The following is a 22,963-nucleotide window of genomic DNA, read 5'->3' on the forward strand; positions in this document are numbered from 1 at the left end:
CCACTGTGGGCCGGGCTCCATCGCAGGCCATGGAATGCAGGAGTCAGCAAAAGCAGGTGAGGGCCCCAGCCTCCTGGAGCTCACAGTCAGAAAGACAGGAGTCGAATAAGTCCACAGCACAATCTGCAAGAGGCCGATTGAAATCACAGCATATGGAGCTCTGAGAACGATACCAGGAAGTTCTGGCCTAGCCTGGATGGCAGCTTAGTGTCCTCCAAGACCTGATACTTAAATCGGTGCGGCAATGGCGAGTCTGGGTTCCCTAGGCAAAGTGCGGTGGGGTGCGGAGGGAGGAGAACGGCCTGGCCTTTGGGGTGTGGGCCATTGGAGAAACTGGAGGCTCACATCGGAAGGCCGAGGCGGCTGGAGACACGGGGACGATACAACTGAAGCCCGAGATTGCAGACCTTTGTCAGCTGCCTCGTGGTTTCGATTTTTATTTAAAGAGTCAGCGAGGTGTGCTAAGCAAGTGGCACGGGGAAGAGAGGGCCCCAGCTTCAACGTCGTCAGATTCACTTTCTGAAAATCACTTTGCAGCGAAGCACAAGTGACCGGTGGACAGCAAAGGGCATTACCCAGAAAGGATAGGAGAAGGGCTGGTGACAACCCACGGTGGGAAATAAAAAGGAAATCTGCTCCCAACCCAGAAGTTCTCTCCACAAAGGCAGCGGAAAACCGAAGTCCTTTTATTATATGATAAGCATTAAACCCACATGTGACGCACATCACACACAACCCGCTAAGCGACTGCAAAGACAGGAGAGCCCTCGTCCTTGCGCACAGCTGTCCAGCAGAGAGCCCTGCCCAGCCCCCGTCCTGAGAGAACAGGGCAGCCACCCAGCCCCCCAGTCGCAGGGGAAGGGAAGCTCAGTGAGCGACAGGGCGGATAACAGAGGTCGCCGGTACCAGCCACAGGAGCCGACGTCTGCACATGTCTGCCCGTTGCCTCTGGGGGGCGCCCCGCAGGGCCCACCCCCCTGCCCCCCGCCCCCCCCCCTGTCTACACACACTGGTCTTGTGATGCAAAGGAAGGAGCCCGTCCTATGGTGCTGGCCAGGCGCCCTGTGCTGCACGTGCTTTAAGGAAACCCAAAAGAACATTCACTGATCGAAAATAAGGGGAGATATGCCCACACAAGACACTAAGTACAGCCTGGAGTGTGTGGGCGCTCTCTCTCTCTCTCTCTCTCTCTGCAACAAAGAGTTCCAGGCCCAAGGCCCACTGTAGTTTTTTGTTGTTGTTATTGTTCTTGTTGTTTCAGATTTTTATTAATTTGAGAGAGAGAGAGAGAGGAAGAGAGACAGAGAGAAATACCAATTTGTTGTTCCACTTCTGCATGCGTGCATTGGTTGATCCTTGTAGGTGCCCTGCCCAGGAATCGCACCCACAAACTTGGTGTATCAGGATGAGGCTCCCACCAACGGAGCTACCCAACCCGGGCTCTAAAGAGTGCATAAGACTGTCTTTCCCAACAGCAGTCAAGCAGATAACCCCTTACACACATGCTCTCAAGATAGACAACTAGTGCTCCTAAGGACCTGACTGCATCATCGGTTTACACAGCTCATCCTCACTCTACCAGGTAATTGGGGAGCCATGTGTGCGGGCTAATTGGTTTTATCCAGAGGAAAACCAAACTCCTCGTATCTTTTAGATGGTCCTTTGCAGCTTGGAGCAAGGTGCCCACTGAAGTTCTGCCCCTCACAGCCACTGGGAGACTGGGCAGGGCCTCACCAGACGTTTACATTTCAAAGAGAATTCCCAGGTCCCTGAGAAAGACCTTTCTGGGTCAATAAGCTGACAAAGGGTCTATCCAGTCTTCAAAAAGATATATATAAATTTCAAAGAGAACAGAAGTGCTTACAAGTTTTCTAAAGCAAATGTTCAGAAAGAAAAAAAGGAAGGAATCTCATTTCCAACAGTGAGGATTAAGCCTCTTCCTTTTCATTGGTTTTTCTCCTTACACCTCTCCAGGGGGAAAAAAAAAGAATGTATTTCAGGAAGGATAGCATCCTGAGAAATGAGTACTAGCCATCGGATCTCAGGTCACAGATGCGGTCGGCGCCTTGCGTGAGGGCTTTTGCGAGGCTGTCGTTGGGGCAGAAGCCAGATGGAGTGAGCGGAGGCACTAAAAACCATCTTCAGCGACCTTAGTGACTTTGCCCTGGAAGAGAGGACAGGGCGGTGGGTCAAGTCAGAGGTCCTCTGCGTTTCCTTAACATGGGAGGGACCAGAGCACCTTCCAGGCCACTGTGGAGCATCGTAGTACAAAAGGAAACGTGAACGGGTCGTGGGGGGGCGGGGAGGAGCGTCCCTCCCTGGGGTGAGGCTCCCCAGGGCGGGAGGAAGGCGGGAGGCCAATCTCTGGCCCAGGGGTCAGCCCTGTGCTTGAGGACGTAGGGTGCATGCAGACAGCTGCCTGCCTTGGGGAGCGCTGAGCGTTTTGATGACCGTTGTGTTAAAGAGAGAGAGACTTTGTTGTGTGTTCATGTGAAGGCTGTCTTAGCCCTGGTCCCAGGAGGAAAGAGCATTTAACCACGTGTTAATTCCATGGAGAGACTTTCATGAAGGAACTACTCACAGAAAGGAGAGCTGGACTAAAAAAATATATATATATATGGCGAGGGTCAAACTTCTGGAACCCTCGGTGAAGCAATAATGTTTCCAGAGGCAGGGGCCCTGGGCTCACCCAGCGCTGCGACCCTGGAGCGGGGGCCTTGTGGCAGCTGCAAGCTTGCCAAGGCAGCCCCTGCTGGAGGCACAGACCCCGGGGCCCGGGGGGTGCCAGGAGCAACCCCCACGTCCCGGTCACCTGCTCCCCAGTCTCCTGCCACACAGGGCGCCGCAGCTGGAGACAAAGGGAAGGTGGCTCCATTCTCTGGGGCAGGGAGCTGAGCTCAGAACAAAGGGTAGGGGTGCGGCCAAGTTGTATGTATTCTTATTACCCCTTTAATCTTGAATGGCTTGGATTTTGTATCTGTCTTCTTTTGGGAATATTAAACACACAGCAAAGAGCGTGCCAGCCCCAGACGCCTCCGGGGTGCCCCTGCCCTGGTTTGCTCTTGCTCCTCTGGGCCCCCCCAGATTCCTCTCCTGGTGCCTCGGCCTTGCACGTCCGCCTTCCTCCCGCCCGGTGCGGCCCTGGCGAGCTCTCCCCGCTCTCCCTCTGCCCGCTGACTCGGCCACCGCTGCGGCTCCAACGCTCCAAGTCTTAGCCACAAAGGGATGACTCCAGGTGTGTCTGTCTGTCTGTCTGTCTGTCTCTCCCCCTAAAACCTGGACTCAGAAACCCATGCCCCTTCTGGAAAGCTCCACTGGGCTATCCTGCAATCATCCAAACTCATCAGATACAAATGGAACTCACTTCATTTCCTCACTAGATATGTTCCTCCTACCATGTTTCCTGTCTCATTTCAAGACCTCGACACTCTTGGAAGTGTCAAGGTGAAGGTCACAGGTGAAGACTCTCTTGCCTGACACCAAGGAAATCAATCATTGAGTCCACTCTGCCTCCTAAATACTTCAGATCCATAGATGTTTCACCGCCCTCACGAGCCGTTCCACAGATGGGCCATCATTGTCCCTCAGGGAGACTGCTCCAGCAGCTACCTACCTGACCTTCCAACCTCTGTCCAGGGATCTGCTCTGCTCCATTCCCTGAACCCCGGCCAGAGCAACCTTACAATAACCCGAACGTGACAACAAACGTAATTTTTTAGTAGCTACATTGGTGCTTGGTTAGAGGGCTTACCTTCAATGCGTGTCATGATACGGTCCCTGCTGGCCTCCCAGACCCACTTTCCACACCTCCCCACCCCCCACACTCTCTCCAACCTTTCCCCCTCCACCTCCCGCCATGCACGGATCTCTCCTGGACCTCCCCCCTCCTACCATGAACTCCAACACTCTTGCTGGTGCTCACTCAGCCCCTTCCTCCAGACCGACTCTCTCCTGTGGGCGCCCCCTCGTGGTTCTTGCCTGTCATTGTTCTTCCCAGATGAAGAGACAGAAAACCATCTCTGTGCTAAACACTGTCTCCCCAGTTGCAAGCATAATGCTTTGCCCTTAGTCAAAAAATCAATAGATGTTTTCATGTAAAAGAAGGAAGGAAAAAAGCAATAATACTCCTGTGGAGTAAGGCTGGAAATGGTCCTAAGAGAATTCTGCAAAAGTAGCGGAGGCTCGAGTAGCCACGCGTGATGAGGAGGTGGTTTCAAGCTGCGACGGCAGGACAGGGCAGGCTTGTTTATCACTCCCGGTACCGGTACCGGCAGGCAAACGCATCTCGCGTTCTTGAGCTTGAAGCAAGAGGTAGAGTTAATCACATTAAAGCTTTCATCATAAAAACACATTTCTTAGTGACGAACAATGGTCTCTGTTTACATTGGTACGTGCCAATTAAGTAGGAAGACGGGCAGGCTGCGAATTCCTCTGCAAGAATTCATGCCCTGGGTGATTTGCACGAGTGTGATAACACCTGCCATCTTGACAGCAGCAGGATTTTAAATCCAGCCTGTAACATATTAAATGTAAAGTTCCCATGCAAAAACCTTTTCTCCCAGATTTCTTCCCCCTTTAAGTTCTTTCGTATCAAAGTAGAGAACAAAACAAAAACATGTGAATTTTCTTTTTTTGTTTACCTCCTGGACTTCGATGGGCAGCTTCCGAGTTGGCTACGCCCGTCTTACTCGGCCCGGGGGAACAGTGGGGGCGGGCGTGAGGGAGGGGCGTTCCAGGTGCCTCCCCTGCCTGTCAGTCCCCACGCCCCCTGCGGCTTCCGGCCGCCTTTCAAGAAAGGAGGTTCTTCCCACACTGGCTGCAGCCCAGCGGGCATTTCGGTCTTTTCTTTCCTGGGAGAGATCATCCTTCAGCCTTTGGGGTAGCATGTCTCACATCTGGGTAAGGTGGGTAGATGTTCCTAAGTCACGGGCTTCCTGTCCAGAGGCAGAGAGTGAGGGAGGAAAAACTATTTATCTCGTGAGAATTGTCCTTGGCAAAATAATTATACCTTTGAGGGTTCACTTCTGGACATGACACAAATGGGAATGTATTTATCAATTTTGTTTTTGTCTTCCGCACATTGAAATGTCTATAATCAGCATGTTTGTTTCTGTCTAATGCATAGGAATTAGACAAAATTCTATGTTTCAGGGCATCCAGAAGATGCGGGTCTATGAACATCATTATGTTAAAATTCTGCCTGGGTCACCCCTGGCTGGATAATTCAGTTGGTGAGAGCCATGTCCCCAACATCAGAGGTTGCGGGTTGAATCTCTGGTCAGGGTGCATACAAAGATCAACAACAACAAAAAAAATGCATAAATAAGTGGAACAACAAATAGGATGTTTTTCTCTCTCTTCCTCCTGCTCTGAAAACAACCAACATTTTTTTTTTTTTTTTTGGCCTGGGTTTACTTCACGCTCTGGTCAACTCTGTGGCCAAGAGCCATTGCGTCCCACAAGGTTTATTTGGGAGTCGTTTTCCTTGGTTGGCCCTGAAGTTGCTTTCTGAAACTTCTGCTCCAGCGTTAGGCCATCGGTGGGCTCACGCCGGGGCTCAGCTGGACCTATGGGATGGGACGCTATCGCGAGTGGGTGGCACCCTTCGTGGGACGTTGGAGCAGGGGTTTGCCATATGCTTCTCTCCTGCGGCTTCCGTTCACGTTGACTCTGAAGGCACGTCATGCCACTGACCACCGGATGTGGCAGGTTCTTTGTGAATAGATTTCCCATGTTTTGTTAGGTTGCTGAGTCAGGAAATTGACATTCTACTGTTGTGCTTTCAAAAGTATTTGCTGCAACTTCATTTTTCCCCCCGTCTGACAGGAGAAGCAGAAAGGTGGATCAGCTTTCTTGATTCCAATTATCTTCCTGGTGGTATATGGCTGATATGTGACTGTGTCAGGTAAGTCATGTGAAGTAGGAGAAACTGTCACCCGGTAAACGTGACAGTGTTTGAAGCAGGGCTTGAAAGGCATTTCTTGTCATTGGTGAGTCTCCAAGAACTTTTTTTTAAAAGACAGGTAGAATTCTTTTGCAATATTTGAGCTGGATGCCTTTATCCCGGCCCAATTTGCCGTGAGATTACCATGCAAACGTCAACTTTTTGTTTTTAGAAAAGACATAAAGTGAGAGAGGAAAGCGTTCCGCTTGATCTCGTGCCGCGATTCAGCGCTGGGTTGGACGGTGTGCTCTGCGGCGCTCACACCTGGCTCCTTCCCTTTGTCACAGGCAGTAGGGCGTCTCCCAGAGGCCAGGGTCCGGCTGCCCCGGGTGCGAGGTCTGAGACAACGCGGACGGCGCCCGCTGGAAAGGCGGCCCGGTGCTGGCCTTCTGCGTGGGGCGCGGAGGACGGGAGGCCGAAGGCCCCGGCCGGCCCTCGGAGGAGTCCGCACCCAGAGCCGCCGGCCGGTTCTGGCCGCCCGGGGAGGCGGGCTTTCTCCTTGTCCCACGTCTGTTTCAGAATCGGTTAGCATTATTTTAAAGATGCAGAGCGTTTTCTGCTTTCCCTGCTGAGTCACCCTTCTTTCCTCGCCGCATGGAGAGAATCTGAATCACAGTTAAAATATAAAATGTTGTTCTTCTTGTGGAGGCAAGAATCCATCCTAGGAAACTCTGTCAGGGGAAGCCACCGTTTAAAGGGGGCCAGATGAAGGGGGGACTCAGTGACTCCTTGTGAGGTCGACACGGGGAGTGACAGCTGAGCATTAATTTGGGTTCTTTGCCCTGTGGACCATGTCGCTGTGTCTTTGCGTGATAACAGTATCATTGCGATACAAAACCTTTAAAAAGCCACATCACTGGGATGATGGGAGATCAGAGCATCGCCCCTCACCCCAGTCTACGACCCTAGAAAGTGCTAAATACCTGTCAGGGGAGAGAAGCTCCAGCAGCCCTGCTCCCCACTGAGGCTCATGCCAGGGCAGGCTGGTGTCTTCGCACAGCAAGGCGCCGCCTGGCCCAGGAAAGGAAGTCCAGGCTCAGCCTCAAAATTCCCAGAAACGCAATCTGAAGAGTGCAGCCATCCTCTCTTGAAAGACCTTAGGAAATGTCAATGATTTGGAAAGTGCACTCCAATGCCACATCAAGGACCGCGCTTGCTAGAAACAGCTCATTTATAATCTGAGGGAAAGAGTCGGAAATAAAATGTGGGAAGGTAGCTTTTAAGATATCGGAGCAGTTGATTCTTGATAGGATTGATGTTCGGAAGTTTCGGCATTAATGATATTTATGACAATAGCCCACGATGAAGGCACTGAGGTCACCTCTAAATGTTCTTTCGCTACGCTGCTTTCCAGAAGTGTAAATATGACTGAGCGTCTAGAAGCTGCCTCATGGTGGTTTCATCATAAATTCTGAGTGATAAACGACTTCCAGACAGTCCTCAGCATCCCACAATGGGCTCTAATAGCACTGGAGGAAAATTTTATGATGAATACAAATCACCCCTAAACCCCCTAATACATCATGCTGCGTAGTCTCACAATAAGAAGGGAAAAGAAAATGGAACTTTAAAGAGGCACAGGCTTTTATGTACTTTGACTTGAATTTGTATTCTTTCTACCTGCACCCTCCGTCCAACAATAAATATTATTAGAGAAAACAAGGAAATATCGGAAATATCTCTTCAAAAAATAGATTTGAAAATAATGAATATAATGTTCCTATTATAAGATATTTATATTATAATATACTTGGTAGTTTAGTATAATGACAAAGCTTTACACATGCTCCCTTCTGAAAGGATTTTTACACGTATTCTTATTTACACTTGATAATAACTCTAAATAATAGATAATCCCATGTTGTAGACAAATGAACCAACACATTATAATGACTCGGGCTAGCCCACAGGTTAACGAGCGAGAAAACCAGGAACTGGAACTTCGGTTGTTTGCCAATCGTGCATTAGCCTTTGCTAAGAGTCCCATAAATTAGTTGGGGAGCTACCGTCACATTACTATTGTTGTGTAAAAAGTGATCCCGTTTCAGAGGTGCTTTATTTTACTTTGCTCAGGACTGGGAGCGGCCTGGGGAGGGCGGGGCTGAACAGGTCTCCCTGGGGACTCGCCCATGCAGTTGTAGCCCAGCCGTTCGCTGGGGCTGGGGTCACTGGGGGCCCAGCTGGGCCAGTCGTCCCATAGGGTCATTCATGTGGCTGCACTGGGACTGCCTGCTGGCTGGGAACTCAGCGGGGGCTCTCTCTCTGGATCCCCCGAAAGATGCTTCTCCATCACAGGGTGCTCAGGATAGTAGTACCTCTTCCATGATGCCTGACTTTCCCTCAAAAAGAGCACCTCAGAAGAGTGAAGCGGAAGGCACAGCCTCCGATAATCTAGCCTGGGAAATCGCACCACGTGCCTTCTGTTACACTCCGTGTGTCTAGGCAGTGCCCGGCTCTTTTCAACGTCAGGACGCCTCATAATCTGTGGCCTTTTATTTTTAACCCCCTGTCTCTAAGGTCACATTGCTCTTCTGATTACTTTTTTTTTAAAGATTTTTTAAATTAATACATTTTTAGACAGTGGGTAAGGCAGGGAGAAAGAGGGAGAGAAGCATCCATGTGTGGTTGCCTCTCGCGCGCCCCCTACGGGGCCCGCAACCCGCGCCTGTGCCCTGACTGGGAATCAAATTAGAGACCCTGTGGTTTGCAGGCCGGCGCTCAATCCCCCGAACCACACCAGCCAGGGCTGCTCCTCTGATTTCATTTGAACCCAATATAGCTCACCTAAGTTTACGGTAAATTTTCTAATAAAACGAAGAAACCTAACTAAACCAATCCATTCCTTTGGAGGTAGATACAGCCCAGGTGACTCTGTCAAGTAATTTTAAGGGAAAAGACATGCTTATTTCGCTTTTATGTTCAAAATGAAAGTTTTGATTAAGAAGATGCCATTCTAAAATCAGTCATGTCCACAGAGAAGAATAACAATGAAAGTGGTAATTCCTCCCAAAAAGAGAAAACAGGACCACAAAAACATAATGGAGTACACACTTTGGGGATGTTTATAAAATAGATATATTTTTTTCTTAGTGACAGTTAACACCTTTGCTCTAAGGCTGGGGAGCACGAAAGCTGTTCACCCAGGTGGATGAAAAGCATTCCCTGAAACAAGCAGTCCTACGCAGCAAGTCACAACATTGCCTGTCTCCAGTGCGCGCTGTAGCTAATTTGATGTTTTCTGGACAAAGACGTACCCACCCCATGGGGCCCTCCATATATCAACGGGTTCTTAAATTCGGTTAAGCTGCTTAGAAATGAGAGATGGGAAAAGCCAGTGCAATTGCATTGAAGATATGCCGTTCGGCCCTGGCCAGGTAACTCAGCTGGTGAGCGTGTCGTCTGGGCATCCCAGGGTGTGACTCCATCCCCGGTCAGGTGGAAGAACGCTCTCTCAGTCAATCAATAGTACTATTAATAATAATGAAGGTACGTCCTTGGGTCTTAGGTGATAGTTGATGTTAGTGTTCTGAGTTCAAGCCTCTGGAGTGCTTCCCCAGACTCGGGCACTTTTGACCCCCACAAGAACCTTCTTGTAGGTTACCTTCTTGTAGGTAAGGCATACAGGATCAGTGTTTGCAGTCCCATGTTATGAAAATATGTAGGTTTGTAAGGGCCCGCCAAGCTCCCGCAGGCAGGTGGGGGAGGACTGGAGCTGGGGCCTGATTCGCCCCATACTCTTTCCATCGAACTCCTAACAGAGGAGGAACAACCAGGACTACAAGAAACGGGGGCTTTGCTGATTTGGTTATTTGGCCAGAATAGGTCTGACCTTTTTCCAAAGCCCAGGTTATTTGGAGAACCCAAGGCGTTTCAGGAAAGAAAACATGTACAATGGAAAAAAGGGGAGAAAGCATCAGTCCAAGGATCGAGCAGTGGGCAAGTAGCTGGTGACATGCTTTAAAAGCCCCCAGTGAGCTGCTTTGTGCCGCAGATGATGAGTAGACCACTCTTCTTTTTCCTCTAGAATTCACTGGATCTAATTAATCAGCATCTTCTCTCCGTTATTCTCACGTTTCAAAGATTATTTACTACATTAACACTCATAGGCTTTGAGAAAGAAGTGGATCAGTCTACAAAATATAATTGCAAATACATGAAATTGTGGGAGTGAAAGCATAAAAAAAATAGATGTCGTTGTTGGTAGTTAAGACCCTAAGGGAATATATCGCTGCTTTTCAATGTTGTTAACATATTGTATTTTCAATTTAAAAATAAACTAGATTGATTCCTAACAGTCTGGCTTTTAGGAAAATGATGTGAAGATATAACAACAGAGGCAGTTCTTCCTCATTGCTTATTTGTGAGTTTTGCTCCAGTTCTTATTTTTGGTGGTTTTTTTGACGAGCAGGTGGTAACAGAGTGCATCATATGTGTTTGTCATATAAGACTTTACCAAAGCTATATTGTTGAAACCTATCTCTTGGGCAAGAATCATTTCGGGAAGGCTAAATGGCTATAGACTTGGAGAGCACCCACGCCGTAAACAACACCAGCAACAAACAGCCTTGCTGGAAAAACTGGCGGCTTAAGCCTCCCTGTGATAGGCATCAATGTCTTCTTGCAGAGGAACGCTTTACAAACATCTATCACTTGGCTACTCAACTTTGGGAAACAAACTATGACAAAATGCAGGTATTGTTCAAGCAGAATCAATAATCAGCAGGAAATCTATACACTAATTAATAACAGCCTGCAGCAAACCCAGGAAAAGTGTGAGAATCAAGGAAAACGGCTGTGTGATTCCTCACCCCCCACCCTGCCCCCCTGTTTTCTTTGGCCCACCTCCCTGCCTCTTATTTCTCCCACCAATTACCGCCCCCTCTTCTCCGACTTTCTACACAAAGAAACGCACAGAGAGTTACCAGGCCAATAATAGGCTAGTATTGTCAAAATATCTTTTCAAAGGCGGTTCTTTCAAATGAGAATCTAAACTCCACATATTGTGGTGTGTTAGAGACAAACTAGAACTTCAGAGGCCAGAATAACTCAGGGCGTACTAACAGCACCCTAACCGTTTAGGCTCAACGTCTTGGGGTTCTTGATCACTCCTTTCTCCTCCATTCCTTATATCTCCCTTTTCAATCTAATTGTCCCAAATCTAGATTATAATAACTACAATTTCTGAGGCACTTCCTATAAATAAAAGTGAATATATTTCCTCTAATGCTCAAAACAACCTGTAAGGTAGACTTTACAACCCTCACCTTGGAAGTAAAAGCTCTAAGGGTCAAAGACCCTCAGTGAAACTGTCCGAAGCCACATAACTGGCAAGCGCTAAGGGTAATAGCTTAACTCCAAGTCCTTTGGAGTCCAATACCTTAACCACTCAGTCATCACAGCTCCTTAACTCCAAGTCCTTTCATTCACTTGCATTCCTTTAATTCTAACCCCGCCTCCCACCAGCAAAGCCTCCTCACCCCTTACTTAATGTTACTGCAGTAGCTTTGAGACTTTTCAATTCAGTTCCCTCCTTCAGCACATTCACTGTAGTTCCAAAATAATGTCCCAAGCAAAGCTTTTATCAGAAGTAATTTGTGAAATCTGTTGGGTCTGTACTTTCAGGAGAATATAGTGGAAAGCAAAAGGATCCAAAGGAGGGCAATTAAAGAAATTAAGAGAAAGGAGGGACAACTGTGCAATACAGAGTCACTGAACCAGGACTCTGGAGAGTTAAAGCCGAGAGACGACTGGCAGACGCCAAGTGTGTAAGAAGGGGAAGGAAGGGGACACAGCAAGTCAGAGGAATGCCATGAGGCTGAAAGGGGTGTGACTGGGAGAACTTTCAAAGGTGTAGAAGAACCATGTAAGAGGATGAATAATAAACTTCTGGAAAAGTCTACTGTGTTAGACGTTAAGTGTAGAACACAAACGACTTCATGATGGTTCTGGGTAAATCCACAGATAAGAGCCTTGGAAAGGGCCATTGAGGGAAGCATCTAGTTAACCTCGAGGACAGGTGTTCTTCCTCTTTAACACTCTAGGCTATGGTTAGAGATGCAACCATGGGCAGAGTGGCTATGACTCTCACTCTGCAGGGAAAGTCGCCTAATTCCAATGACCTGCCGCTTACTTACTGGGAAGCCACAGCATTTGCAGGCTCGCCCAGGGGACCGCCACTCCTCCACGGAGGGAACCTGATCCCCCAAGTGGGCAGGGAGAATCCGTTACTGGTCATTAGCTGAGACTGCAAGGGAGAGGGAGAGATAAAAACAGCGGGGAACTTGCTTTGCAGGGCGCATAGACAGCAGAAACCAGATGAGGAGGCAGAGCTTTGAGGCAGGCGCCCACGGTACGAGCAAAAACGGCGAAATGAAGTGGAGGAGCCTAGTCTGGGGTCAGACTGGAGAAGGGCACAGAGCCCCACGAAGTCCAGGAGAGGGGCCGGTTTGAGGAAAGCCCAGCACAAGCCTGCCAAGAAGCAGAAAGTAGGTTGGACACTTTGAGAGAGAGCCTGCTTGGTCCCCTGAATCGAGAAAATATATGGAGGATGATCAGGAGTCTTGGGGGGGTCACTCCGACAGCCTGTCCGCCCTCGGCGTCCCTGAGGCGGTGGTGTGTCCCTTCACCCCAATACATCTTGCCACTACGTGTACACTTCTCCCACGTGTGTGCCCTTCAAAATTCTTTTCTTGCGACACCGCAAGGACCCATTTTGAGCGGTGATGCTCCCTTGGAGTATGACTGTGAAAATGAAGTATCTAGACTGTGAAATATAAATATATATAAAGTCTGTCTGGAAAAAGTCCAGCCATTGTTAATATAACAAGAATTGTTTGCACGATAATCGATGTGACCTGGCAGCCAAGGGGAGTGGACTGGAATGTGCATGCGTGAGCCATGATGACTTCACTGTACTAGTCAGTGGGGGCGGTAGATGCCATCGAGAGAGCATGTGTGCCGTGTGGCCGTCACATTTGAAATGACTGAGTGAGTAGAGCAATGAATCTGCATCAAATTTTGCACTAAGCCTGGACATTCCTCCTCAGAAACTATTTGACTGAGAAGGCCACAGCTATAGGCAAATGGTGATTGGCAGCTTCATCACAATAACGTGCCCACTCATGCATCACATCTTGTGCAGAGATTTCTGTTGAAACATCCAGTCACCCAGGTGACTCAGCCTCCGGCCCACAGCCCAGATGTGGCGCCCAGCGACTTCTGGCTTTTCCCAAAGCTAAAATCACCTTTGAAAGGGAAGAGATTTCAGACCATCAGTGAGATTCAGGAAAATAGGACAGGGCAGCTGATGGCAACTGGGAAAACTGTGTGAGGCTCCAAGATGCCTACTTTGAAGGGGCCCGAGGCATCATTGTCCTACATACAATGTTTCTTGTATCTTTTTAAATAAATGTCTCTATTGTTTATATTACATGGATGGATATCTTCTGGACAGATCTCATATATCATGCTTAGGACATGTAAGTATTAAATAATGGTTAGGAATACATGACCCTTCCCTATGATTTTGAGATAAGGAAGGGGACCAGGGAACAAGGAAGGAAGAAGGAATGAACAAAGGAGGAAGGTGGAAGGAAAGGAAGAAGGAAGGAAAAAGGGAGAGGGGAAAAAGAGATTTTTACAATGGAAATAAGCCAGCATATTTCAAATAAAAAATTTGCAGTGTAATAAAGTCGAATAAATTGAATACCAAAATTGCTCAGTTAAACAGTGGATGTGAAAATTACATTAGGAGAAATGATTAAAACACATAGCATCCAAATAATCTGACAAGTTAATAAATCATTAGATAACTATCTGCAAGGAAGAAAGACAAAAAAAACCACAACAAAAACAAAAACAGAAATTATGTGCAGGTAAAATTTCCCCCCAAGACAGTCCCGAAGTGGCACTAGGCGCTGTCACAGATCGAAGAGCGGTGAGCTCAGGCCTACACCCCGGCGAGGTCCCCGCTGCCCCCCACCCCGCCCCCCGCAGGGAAGGAGGACGCCTGGGGCAGCGTGACAGCCCCAGGCGGTCTGTGAAGGAGGCACCGCGGCGGGACTGGTTGAACGCTCCTTCCCTCTTCCATAAAAGTTTGCTGTGCTGAGAATTTAAGTAACGTATTTGAAACAATGACAAAAACAGGAGAGTGATAAAAATGATTAAAAAAATCATTTAAAAGGCGTCAGTCAGTTACACTGCAGGCCTCACCATTTGCTCCTGGTCCAAAAGCATCCTGAGAGCTCGCTCTGCAGATTCTCACGGCGACAGCCCCCGACGTGGGCTCAGTAAGGCTGCGGGGTGGGGCTCCGCGGCCCCAGCTCTCAGACCGCAGTGGGAGGCCCACGCAGCCACTTCCTCTGCCTGCCGTCCTTCTTCGTGTCGTCCATCACTTGCTACGCTCCTCAAAACTCATCATCCTCTTCTTCTGATCTGAAGGCACCCTCGTCTTCTCTTTCAGACTCTGAAGAGCAGTCCCTCTTGGGCGTTTTCTCAGACAACTTGATAACAATTCAGAAGTACAATCTCTGTGACGGGAGAAAATTATTCCCCCCGCCCCCCATTTCCACTTTAAGTTCGCTACAGTTAAAAGTTGAAACCATATTTCGGGACCAGTTTTATCACCGGGAATAGCCGAGCAGCACACTGGCAGGTTCACGCACTGTGCTCTGAGCGTCCTTAAATGGGAGAGCGGTGGCTTAAAAAAAAAAAGAAAAAGAAAAGAAAAAAGATAGGCTGTCTTTAAACATGTTTTATCTTTTTCATAGAAAAAGAAGTCAAACAAAATTTTTATAATACTGTTAAACTTTGTTTTATGGTCTAATTTTTATTAGGGAATTCTGTCACTTATAGAGAACTATTATGTAATTTATATCAACACGCTCAACTCTGTCTACACAATGCCAGAGCATCCTAAAGAGCAATATGTAATCTTCTTTGTGATTCTGATACACTTACTCTGAGAGGTTGAACATCATTCCCATCATGAGAGTAATTATGAAAGAATGAGTTAAATCAATACTTCTCCTAGATAGTCTCTTGGCTTCATTTTTAAAGAAAAAAAATTGAGTAAGCTTTTTAAAAAAAATATTTGTCCTTTAATTAATTGTACAAGTTTGAGTGATAGTTCATTAATGCTTTATTTTTGTCACTTTCTTTAATTAAAGTCTGAAATGTGTTCTTACAGAATGTAAAATTTGAATGAGTTAAAAGAGTGATAGTACGTGTTCTTAGCACATCAAAGAACTTGGGAACAATCAGAATAATGAAACAAGGAAGAAGGAACATGGATTTGAAAACAGGTTTGAATGTCACCGAGACCAGACTTAAGTTTCTCAACTTTGCCGATCGTAGGAACAGCCGGGAAGCTTTCAGAGCTACCGGTGCCTATGCCCCCTCCTGATGGGCCTGAGTTCATTTGTCTGGCTCGGGCCTGAGGACAGACACTTTTAGAAAACTCTCCACTTTCTTTTCTCATGCAACCAAGGCTGGGACGCCCCCGTAACAGGCCGGCGCCTGGAGTGTGGCGCGTGGACCCCGAGGGTTCCTGAGACATTTCCAGGTGGTCCACGAAGTCCTGACACTTGTCATGACATGCGAGGGCATCCTTTTCCTTTTTCCCTACATCGATGTTCACAGGGATGGTGTAAAAGTAATGGTGGGTAAAGCAGCGAGCACATTAGCATAAATCGAGACACTGGCACCAGGCTACACTAATCAGCGTCCTATTTTTCACCGTCACACACTTGAGATTAAAAAAAAAAAAAAAAAAAAGCCAGTTTCTCATACAAATGTCCTTGATGAATCAGAAAATAGTATTAATTTTATAAAATGTCAACCCTTGACTATATGTCTTCTTAATATTCTGTGTGAACAAAAGAGGGAATCATACTTAAAGTGCATCTGTTATATACTCAAGTATGATGTTGTCTGGAGGAAAAACACTTGTGTGATTGAGTTGTGAGCTAAAATTAGACAAGGTTTCTATAAAACACCACTTTATCTGGAGGAACGATTATATAAATTTGGGTACTTCAAGACATTTTATTGAAAAATGAATAAAGTAAGCTTGATACTTCAAAAGAAAACAACTGTCAGTATGTATTATCAGGGACAAAACTTAAGTTTTCATGTGAAAATTAAATGCTGGAAGAGCTTTCCTCTACTTAAAGATTTTCTTATGAGATCAGTAGTTGTAATAATATTATTTTTTATTATTGTATGACAAATTCCTCAACATTTCTAACAACTATGCAAATCAGTTACTCAATGTTTCCAAATGACCCAGTGCATGATGTTACAATATTATGCAGGAGTACAAAATAAACCAATGGATTTCACTGTAACAGAGTAAAAAAAAAAAAAAATCATTGATATGGTTTCATGTACTATGTTGCACAAAGCCTTTAAGAAACTACCAACTGTGGAGAATTGGTGTTGTATCAGGTAGAAAATCCAAAATTATTTGAAAAATGAATGAAAAATACTCTTCCCTTTTCCAATGGCATAGCTGTGCAAGGCCACCTTTTGTTCTGGAACTGCAGTTAGAAGAATACAGACTGCGGAGCGGGAGCCCAGCCTGCTGTCTTTAAGCCTGCCGCCAAAAAGGGATACACGAGGATGGAAAACAACACCACCCTTCTCGCTACATTTTTATTTTGGAAAAAAAGACTTATTTTTCACGAAATATTTTATGTTAACATGTAAGGTTTTCTAATTTTTAAATAATAAATAGATGTTTACAATGTCTGCATTGTAATTTTTAGTACAAATATTGACCAAGTTCACGCACGCCAGTGTTGTGCTTCTCGGTAATTTTTAAGACGGTACAGGGGTCCCGAGACCAAAACCTTTGAGAACTGCTGCACCAAAGCCAAAGAAGCAGCAACAAAATGCGGTCAGATGAAGGTTGTAATGCAGCTAGGACGGAACGGAAGGAAAACCCCGAGGGAGCTGAAGGGGAACTTGAGGCAAAAGCCAGAGGGAAGCCAGGACAAACCTGAGGAACGATGTGACGTGGTCACAGGGAACGGACAGACCATACAGGTGGTCTTCAGGGTGAGGATGTCAGTGGTCCAGGCGTCAGGAGACTCACCTCAACTAGGGACGGGGTTCTGACCTGCGCAAAGGAAGATGCAAATATTCGGGCAGCTCTAGAGGAAGTTATTCTGACTTTTAAGGCGAGAAGTCAGAATTTAATATGTAGTCTTTGGGTGGCGGCTACAGGCACGTACGCCCCGCGGCATCACAGCCGCTGAGAGGAGGCCAGGCCGTGCAGGGAGGCCTTAGAAGTGAGGGAAGAAGACACGACTTGGGGTGGAGAACACGCAGTATACAGTACACAGAGGATGCCTCACGGAACTGTGTCCTTGAAACCTGTATAATTTTATTAACCAATGTCACCCCAATAAATTTAATAAAAAAATAAAAAGAAACAAAGACAAAAAAAATCCTGCTTTGCTCTGGTAAGGCTGATTCCTGCCCACCATCTTTGTGACAACTTAGCTTCTTGTCCTATTTTTAGCATCATTACACACTGGATGAGGATCTCTGGATACACCCACTCATTTCCATTCATCATTTCAGGCTTCAAGGTGTTAGACGACATAGGTTTCCCGGTTTGACATCTGGAAGAGCGGGAGAGAACCCTGCCGAGACCTTCCTACGGTCTTAAAGGAAGAGCTCCCTTCTCAACGTGGGGTCCAAGAACATTAGACTACAATCAGAGGAGGGCAAAGACTCACAGTTATGAGCTGGATATGGTAGAGGGCAAGTCAGTTTCGAGCTCTGGGATGTGATCTGTTTTTCAGAAAGTTGGGACTGTTGCTTTATTCTGTGATACCTCAGTCGGCTTGACGGAATACGTTTACGAGAGCTGACGGGCGCGTGGCTCTTGCTTACCCATGCCTGCACTGAAGTGCTACTTGAAAATCAAATTGCCACCTTCCATTTGCATCACAGGCGGTGCCTGCAGCGTTGTCCTTTGAAATAGATTGGTCAGGGTATGCTATGCACAGAAGAGCAATAAGCAACCAGCTTGATATTGCCACTGCGTTTTGGCTCTCCTTGAGAGAATGCCGAAGTAAATTATCAGGGACTATTCCTGACAAAGAAGTCAGCCTGTTCAGACCAAGTTGAGTCGGAGAAAAATAATAAGAAACCCACAAGAAACAAAAACCTCTCGCCTTAAATAAATGCCACGTTATTCGGCGGTAGTAATGGCATTCTCCAGGGAGAGCTGAAGGGTTCTCCCAGGGTCTCAGAGCTAGGGCCCCACTTCCCTGACCATTCCTTTAACAGGGTCCCGGCCCCCTCGCCCATGACCTTCCCGCACAGTAACGTGCCATCCGATGCTGTGGGCAGCCAGCTGTGGCTGCCAGGAAGTCAAGTTGTATTCCATTTCCTCAGCGACAGGTATGAAAAGTCAGTTTTCAGGAAGTTGACTAAAAGGCTTTCTTAATATTGGGTTCCTTCTATGATCCCATTTGGGGCAAAATAGTTTCAAACTGGCCTTGGAGAGATGCAGCCCAGCGATCGTGTGGGAAATGTATCAGGATCAATGAGGTCAATACTGTCCATTAAATACTTTCCAGAGAAAGGTAATATCACAAACCCAGGAAGCTACTAATTGTAACTTTGTCCTATAGTATTAGTTTAATCAATTAGTTTACCAGGGTGTCAAATATCTGGATTAATAGCGCTTGTAGTAGAATAACAAAATTCTATGAAATGATCAAAATAAGGTTTATTTTTTCAATTGATTGATTATAAGAGGCTCTCTGATGATGAATTATGACTTTGCTGAACAATTAAAAATACTGAGTCAACTGGCACCAAAGGATTTCTCTAAGAATGGTACGCTAATAATATTTCATCTGCTCAAGGCAGGTGGGTGACTCATTGCAGCAAAGGAAGCTTGTGCAGGTTCTCTCCTCAGTCCTTCCATTTCTTCCGTGACATAGGACGTAAGGTAATTAGATGGGAGCGAGGCTGTGGACAGAGGTGTTTAGAGGTTTGATGTTGGGGGAGAGAAGAGGAACCAGAACATGACATCCAAGAGGGTCGAAAGAGACTGGGTCATGGCTGTTGGCAAGGAAGAGCCCACTTGATACCGGTAATTATAAATTTCAGGTGAGGCCTGCGGGGCATGGCAATCCAGTCGCATTTAGATTTGGGGGTGCTGAGCCATGACAGAGATGGATTCAGGCATGACAATGATGGGACTGCCCATGAACGCGTGTTGGATAAGAAGGGCGCGTGGGGCAGGGGGTGAGCACGTGAGAAGGGGGCGGGCTCAGTTAACTTTAAGTCTTGGTTGACTAGAAACATTGCCGGAATTGAGGAACCAAAGCAAGTCATCTGGACAGAAAGGGAGCATTGGAACCTTCTCAACATGCCTTTGGCTCTTGCCTGTCTTCAGATTCACTTGGATAGGAATAGATATGTATTCTGTAAATGAACCCTTTTTATTTGTTTTGATTATTTGTCATGATTAGAAAGAGCTTTCCATTCCAGGTTTATAAAAACAATTGGGCACATTTTAAAAATCTAGTTTGATACTTTTATTTCTCAATATTTAAAATCTTTGATCCATTTGGAATTTGATGGGATGTAAGGAGCAACAACGGGGACAGGGAGTCAAAAGTTATGAGCGTTTTTGGCTGCGGCGGAGGGGGTCAGTGCCCCAACCCTCCCCTGCCCCCCGTGTTGTTTAAGGGTTCTCTGTATACTGGTCTAAAGGGAATTCTATTGACCTTTTTTAGTCTTTAGTCTGAATCTGTTATCATCTCTTAAACTTCCATGCCAATTCATTCTTCAGTCTTTAAAGAATGCAGTCTACCTCCCAGTTATGCTAGACGGTGATTTAGTTTTGGTCTTTTTCCTCAAAATTTTCCTGAGGCCCCACGTAGTCAAGTTATTCTTGACTTGAACTTCCTGTTTCCTCCTCTGCTTTTTCATCTGCCGCCCACCCCTGGACATCTCTAATGTCTGCCCTTCCCCAAGTCTGGCCTACACTGCGGTTCTTATTTATATCTTAATCATTTTCTATATCAAATACCGTTCTGCTTCATGTAGAGCCCTCTTAAATCTTTAATCTGTGAGTTTCAGAAGATCTAGAATTCCGCGGCCACACTACGGTACCTCTGCATTTTTCAAAGCTCTGTATTCTTGACCTTTTCTATAATCTTTGATGGTGCCTTCGTCCATTTTTTTTTTTAAACTCTCAGTTACCAGTTCACTGGCTTTACTCTTGATATCTTTTTAGCTTTCTTATATTCTTCTCTTGAAACAGTCCCATTAAAAAAGTTGCAATAAACCATGCCTAATTTTCAGTGTGTTTCTATGCAGCTCATTTTCACAGTCTCATGCAGCACAGAGCAGCTGAACTGCTGCAGAAACTGAACCTTGGCCAGAAACTGTGCTGGGCATGCACTAGAAAACATTCTGCTACCTACAGGGCCTCTCTCATTAAACGCTTACTAAATCGAAGACTCCATGTAATCATTAAGGACATAAATTACTCTTCTGTGCCCTAAGAAAGGGAGGATATTAAAACCGAATGTGAGAGGAAGGTCCCTTACATTTTGAATTCTTGCTCTCTGCTCTTTACAGCTTCCTGCACGTCTCTGCTTTTTGCTTTCATCAGTGCAGATACCAGTGAGCAACCGCTCACCTACCTAGGTCTGCTTCTATCTCCTGAGGTCTGGAATCACAGGCAATTATTGCAAAAACAATGCACAAAGGGTAAAGAGGCTCAGAACTTACATAAGGTGGTAAAAGTGCATCCTGAAAAGAAGTCCTAGAAACTTACTGCCTGGACTTGGGCGCTTGTATTTTATCTCCTCAAAGGCACGTCTTGCTTACCCTAGAGGGTTCTACTTATACGCGACTGTACAATACATGGGTTCAAAATAAGGTGTTATTAAACCTGTCAGTGAGGTGTCTAAAGGCACGCTGAAATTTTATTCTTCATCCACAGAGCAGGTAACATGGCCACACACTTAGATGAAGAGAAAAACTTGAGGCCTTTGGGGAATGATGATGTTCAATATCAGAAAAGCTATTTTTAAAATTAAAAATACAGAGAGTGTTATTTGTAGTTTTGTTGTTCCCTCTCAAGTAAAGTTCTTTAGGTGATGTGTCAAGATTCAGCAGGCCCCGGATGAAGAATTCACGGAAAGCTCTCTTACCCTCTGTAAGGAGTTACGTGTGAGTCCGTTCCTGCCAGCGCTTGGGGATGAAGAAACAGCGTGACCCTGCCCCCTTATTCCTTTCATATTATTTCTGTTAAAAGTGTTCTTATAAAACATGAATTGTTAACTAACCTATAGCCCACAGATCAGCAGCATATAGTGTGAGAGTTCCAGGAACCCACTCCAGGGAAGGAGGCTCAGCCCAGAAGCGGGGCGTTCTGGCTCTGGGAGACCAGCTGACTCTGAACCACAAAAGCCGGGCCTCCGCTTGACCCATTTCAAGATGATCAAGCATCAGAAGGGACTGTGCTGATGTACACGTGGAGGACTTTCAGGCCCCCTCCCCCGGATCTCTTTGTTCTGCTTTCCCTCCCCCTCCTGACAAAAACCCCCACCTGCTCTGAGATGCTTCAGAAAGGTTTTGGGACCAGAGTCCCCATGTTCCTAGGTGGCCGGCACTTGAATAAACTGCTGTCCTTCACACCAGCACCTGTCTCACGAGCTTGGCTTTTGTGGTGCAGGTTTTGGTAAATGGGAGGAAGGGAAAAGAAAGGGGAGGCTGGTTTGTTGCCTCCACAGCCACAGATGTTATTTCCCAGGCCAAGTTAATTCTGCCAAAGGCAGGAGCATCGCCCCAGGATTTTGAGATAAAGTTGCTGTGCAAGAATAAAACCTGGGAGATTCAAAAGGTAACAGATGAGATTAGTTATCTGTGGAAATGACATACCCTAAGGAATAGCCAAGGAGATTTTGTGGAGACATTTAGAAACACCCTGAGGAATTTGACAATAGCTGAAGCTTGATTGTATCCATATATTTCCAACAACAATCTAATCAAGGTAAATGGATGAAACTGTAACACAATCAAGCAGTAACTTAATCAGGTAGAGTGGATAGATTAAGTGCTCTCATCACAATCAATTGCATTGTAGCCCACCTGAAGAAAGGATGTACTAACTCGGGGTGTGGGTGGGGGGCGGTCTGCAGATGGGGCGTTAGGAAGCCTGGATGCATCTGCGATTCCAGCTCCCCGCAGTGTGAGAAGCAGAGCCTCCGTGCCCCACTCAGCAAACAGGTGGACCCGGGCTGTTTCCATGGTTATGTGGACCAAGGGCTTAGTCACATGTAGATTTTCACAGGACCGAGTGCACCTATCAGCCAAGCAGCAGCCCTATCAGTTTTGAGGCCAAAAGACTGCATTTTTAAAATGATAGTAACAGCCAAAGAGCAGTCTGTGAAATCAGGTAATAGGATAATATTAACTCAACAACCACTGCAGAATTACTGCTGTACTCAAGCCACTGGTCTAGGAACTGGGGAGCCAACGTTAAGTAAAGAAAGTTCATGTCTGCATGGAGCATTCATTTCAAATGGTAGATAGGCCTGTATTAAACAGCAGATTATCCAATACGTTATTTTGTTATCATTTTGGTTATTTCTATGACGAAAGTACACAGGATTTACTTGAACAGAAAAAAAAAAATAGAGGCGCTTCAACTGATTTGTTCCCTTTGGTTGATTTTCATGCATCTCCTATAAAGGGAGAAAGACGGAGAAAGCCAAGAACGCATACAAGTCGAAGGAGTAAACTTCGATAAATACTGTGAGTGAAGCGGCTCAAAACGATCTGCAACAAAGCAATCATCTACACAGAGACAAGGTAGGAAGACAATTGCCAATGCTCCTGGCAAAGTGGCACCAGGAGAGGCTTCCATGGAAGTCATATCCCAGAGATGATGTGCTGCTTGGCAATGAACTGATCCCAATAATTTCAGGACGGGTAACAGCTTTGAAGAGCTCACCCCGCTGAACTTGACCATGGACC

This window comes from Pteronotus mesoamericanus, unplaced genomic scaffold, assembly GCF_021234165.1.
Source record: "Pteronotus mesoamericanus isolate MK-2021 breed Mesoamerican mustached bat unplaced genomic scaffold, CSHL_Meso_final contig_169, whole genome shotgun sequence".
NCBI lineage: Eukaryota > Metazoa > Chordata > Mammalia > Chiroptera > Mormoopidae > Pteronotus > Pteronotus mesoamericanus.